Source organism: Lepidochelys olivacea (genome assembly GCF_965140295.1).
Source record: "Lepidochelys olivacea isolate rLepOli2 genome assembly, chromosome: 25".
Classification (NCBI taxonomy): domain Eukaryota; kingdom Metazoa; phylum Chordata; order Testudines; family Cheloniidae; genus Lepidochelys; species Lepidochelys olivacea.
The window spans coordinates 11,027,882-11,032,952 of NC_140435.1; positions in this window are offsets into that span (position 1 = coordinate 11,027,882).

Consider the following 5,071-nt stretch of genomic DNA (forward strand, 5'->3'; position numbering starts at 1 on the left):
AACACAAGCTTTAAAAGGTGGTGGGGGCAGAGAAGGGGTAACACAAACGAGAAAAGAGATACCACAACTTTTGATTACAATAAAGAACCTCAAGTAACTGTCTATTTACAAGTCCACACTAGTTTTTGCATATGCAATAGGTAGCCAGTGCTAAGCAGAGGTTCATCCCTGGAAGAGGTGGCTTGCCACATCCAGCTAGTGCCCGGGTCATGGGACATTCCACTCCGCTCTCTTTGGGATGGGAAGGCGGGGGCCAAGATTAAGCTGTTTTACAGCACGGAGGAAGGACCCAGCATCTGCACTGTCACCAACACTACGGAGAAACTGGGATTGGATTTGGGGCATTTCAGAGTCACCCTTAGTTGGCTGCTGCATGGAGACATATGGTCCCTCCTTTGGCTTTTGGTACATTTCAGCTGACCGACAGCCTCCAACCCCTGCAGTTTAATAGATGGGACACCTGCTTCTGGCACTAAATGCAACTAACTACTGAGCCATCTTATTAAAATGTATCTCAACTGTCATGGGATCAGAAGAGTCAAAGGTGAAGAGACCTCCTAGGTCATCAATTCCATCCCCTTGAGGGCAGGGCACATTCTCCCAACAGTTTGTCTCCTAGGCCCTGATCTTACAGCGCCTCCGAGCCCAGCCTCGTGCTCTGCAAACAGGAACTAGAGCCTGAAAGCAAAGGCACCAGCCCAGAGGTTTCCGTGTCCCCTGGAGCGAGCCCACGTTCAGACACTAAGGCCGGGCCTAGGCCCTGGGGGAAACGCTGAGTCAGGACTGCCAGGTTTTGTACCCTTTTTATTCTCTTCACCCTTGGGGGGGGGGAATTCCTTGTGTGAAATTTTGGGGGGCTTTTACGTTACTCCAGAAGCAGGGCGCTCCTGTGAGGCAAAGATCTGGCTACCAGCCTATCGGTTGGTAAAGAAAAGCAATGGGGGACATTATTTTTGATATTTGCTTTCTTTGTATTTAATTTGTAAGGTGGGTCCCCCCCCTCCACTCTGAGCATCTGATTCTGGAATAGTCACTGGGCTCATGGCAAGTGGGGAGGAGGAGGGTTTATGTGCATCATCAAGCCACAAAAGTCTCTATCCTGAATTAGACATCAACAAACTGACTTCAAACCTGAATCCCTGCTTCATGCTAGAAACACGTCTACTGCTGTCCAAACAGTGGAGTGGCAGGAGGCAGAGCTGGGAAATGCTAGATTAACTTCAAAGATCGAGTATGCTTTTGGCTTTGAGCTCTATACCCAGGAGACGTATCTCATCATCTACCCAAGCCTGGCTGAGTATCCCTCGGAGAAGAAATGAAACAAGGAAGAACACAGGGGCTGCCCCGTCCCATGGTCCTTTCCCCCTGATCAACTACATCACCCAGCAGTTGAGACACTTTCTTTCCTCCTTGCTACACAAGCTAAGATGCTCCTGGGGCGGGAGGGGCCTGGGGGAAGCTGGGAGAGACATCTGGGCTAGCACTGGCTATAAGACATTTAAGAAACAAACAAACAAACAAATAAAAAAAAAAAAGGAAAATAGAAGGAAAAAAATACAAAAACAAAAACACCCATGATTCCTGCCTAATATTCAAGCTTCCGTTTTGTGAAGTGCAATCACTTCTGAGGGGTTTATTTTCAGGTCATGTCACAGAACCTAATTAGCATCCTTCCTCTCCTTGGATATCTTTTTGTTTTATTATTCCATGAAATAGACATTGGATTCTGCCTAGGTTGGGGTTTGTTTTGTTTTTTAATATATATATATATACACTTTTTTTTTTCTTACAAAAATAAATTTAGGAATTTTTTTTTCATAATTTTTTTTCCATAGAAGTTGGTTTCAACTTGTAAACATGTTTCGCTTTTGCTTTTTAAATTAAGATAAAGTGATTTTGAAGTACCCGTTCCATCGCAAAGTGCTAAGACTTCTTGGTTGGTTTTTTTTTTATGTTTTTTTAATAATGGTTTTTTAAATTTTTATTGCTTTTTCTGCATTAAATAAACATCCATCTTTCTCTCCCCTACACCACCCCCCCCCCGCCCTCCTCCCCCAGTTCACACACTCCCCTCTCACTCCCTCTCCAGTTTACATTCGGCCAAACCTGCTCTCACTTTAAAATTAAAATAAAATCTAAAAAGTGCTTTCAAAATAAAAGGACTAGAATCTCTTTTCATTTTGAACTGTGCATTTAAAAAACAGGAGAATGGCTGAAAGGTGCCCTTTCTAGACTCTGCTAAGCTGGAGGAGCTGGGTAGTACACACCAATATTTACTTTATATCCGTATACTTGAGTCTATATAGCTGGGGAATAGGGACTGATTGAGACTGACCCATGTGATATGTTTCAGATCACAGGGCTGGGACTGGCTAGGAACAATCCTCAGTGTTAAGGCCTTGTCCACATTAGGGCATTGGACCCCTTTACCTGTCCCGGAATAGTTAAAGGGGTACAAGTCCTCTAGTGTGGATGCAGGTTTACTGGTAGAAAGGTGCTTATACCAGCATTGCTTATTTCCCTTCTCATATCTTTCTACTGGTATCACTGTATCCACAGCAGGCACTGTGCTGCATCAGTTAAAAGTCACACCCCTACCTGAAACAGTTATACTGGTACAATACCCGTGTGTGGACCAGGCCTAACACCTACACCACCTTGGCCCCATTACAGTGGGAGTAATTTACAAGCCACTTTCAAGGTCTTTCTGTGCTAGCAGAGGGTTGTAAAGGCCTTGGTGTAACTGAGCGTTAGGCCCTGATCCCGTTTGTTTCAAGGAGTCCGTGGCCCATTTCAGACCAGGTTAGCCTGCGATTCTGATCATCTCACACGTAGGTCACGCCCGCATCTTTTTGGGACTGAAACTGGGCACCGGGTGAAGTTTTGGGCACTCTTCTAGTAACCGCAGCAAGGAAAGGACGACAGGGCTTGAGGCGCGGTCAGCCCCAGCGCCCGTCTCCTCCACCCCACCACGTTAGCTCTGTGCACATCCCCTGGGCCAGTCTTTCAGTGCCCGCTATTCAAATAAATAAATTAGGCTTTGCCTCTGCTGGACAGTAAATACATTGGTGCCAGTCTGACGGAGAACTACCCATCTCAGAAGCCTGTGCATTTAATGACCCAGCCTGAGGGCCCCAGAGGAGATACATTCCAAACCCCAACTCCAAAGCCTTAAAGGAGAAGCAGCCCCAGAGTGCTTTTATTTCTACCCCAGCAGCTTCCATCTCCAGAAAGATTCCCCGCACCTTTCAGGAAGACCTTAAATAACCCTTTTCTAAAAAAAACAACCCTGGGTTTTAACTGCTTTTAGGATGCTCTCATCTGATTCCTAATATACTGGGGGTTACCCTGCTCCGAGAGATTCTTTTACTTAACAGAACCAACTAATCAAGTGCTTTGAGATCCTAGGATGAAAGCTGCTATAACAGGTGCTAAGAGCTCAGTCACACAGGCGCTGTCCATTCCATGTCACGGTGGCAAAAGACTAAACGCCCAATCTTGTCAGTTACTGATCGTTAACTCCCGGCAGGCCCAAAGATACAGAAGAATCCTGCCACATCCCAGAGGTAGCTCCAGCTTCAGCTCGAGGGGAGGATCAGAGAGGCTGACTCATCGGGGAAGATTGAATAATTGCTGCATCTTGAAAGGCAAGGTTAGGATTCAGGATGCAACAATCTGATCTAGCAAAATCTACCCTCCGCTCCGCTCCTGTTGGGGCACAATTTGCCAAGCACCAGAGCAGGCGATAAGTCATAAAAGTACAAAACTTGCTCATTCCTGAATCAGAGGTTGCCTGGAATTTTATTAGATTGCTCAGATTCCTGCCCGATTCAGGGTTTTCAGTGTGCTAGGGAGAGAGAAGTTTGGTGGCCACAAGGCTACCTTACTAAAACAGGGCCTTTAATGCTACAACACATTACAAACTATATACATGCAGCACTCATGGAAATGCAGCCACCTCTGGGGTGGAGGATAAGAGTGAGGCATACAAATGTGCTGCCCAATGGGTGGGTGAGGGGGAAATGTTGGCCAAGGACTCTGCAAACATCCTCAGGAAAAGTGCCCCAAAGATCTTTGCACAGAGCAGAGAGGGCTGCCATTTTTGTCCAAGAGACCCTCACGCAGTAACCCCTAAATGGACCAGTGTATCTGCCGAGGAAGGAGTTCGCACCTATCACAACGTGCACTCCCTGGATCTCAAAGCACTTCCCAAACCTCACACAAAACAGCGTTCGCCTCGTTTTACAGCTGAGGAAGCTGCGCCCTGAAGAAGGAAAATGACTTGGCCCGAAGTCACCAGCAATTCTGAGGCAGAGCCAAGATTGAACACAGGAGCCCTGCCTCCCAGTCGGGAACAAAGCGCCAATCTAAACCTCCTGGGGAGGGTCACAGTTTCATCTGGCATCTAGGCATTTCAAACGTGATGCTCGGAGCAGCCTTGCAAAATTCTGATCACCCACCCACGTGGCATGAGCAATCATTCTTAAAAAATGAATATGTAAAATATCATCAGTTTCCCCCCATCCAATTATCATTATAAAAATTATGCACCAGGTGATTTCAACCAGCTTTGCTCAGCATCAGGCCAGAAAGGATCTGAACTCCCTACGGCAGAATCAAATCCCTGATCAACAAAAGACCATCTCAGGCATCAGGAGCTTTCACTTGCCAATGAAGAGAAAGCTGCACTCGATTCTTTCCCATCCAGTCAGATGGAGGCACAAAATGTAGTGACTGCCCAGGAAGAATCCATTCACCTCTTGGAATTTTTCTCGCCTTTTTTGTTTTTTTTTTTAAATAGATGCATCTCTGCCATTTTTTAAAGTGTGTCTGGACACAAAATAAAGCTTTGGATTTGCATGGAAGCTTCTTTCCATGTTATAGACCAATCTTTCAACCCTCCTGATCTCACACTTCCTAAGCATCTGCCTTCCAACGAAAGGTCCTTAGCTATTAGAGGTGTCCCCATGGGACTGGTTGTGGTGGGAGGACTGGAAACATTATATCTTTTTAAAAGGGAGAGAAATATTTTAAAGAGAAATCGGAGGAAAGTACTAACTAGATTTTGTGA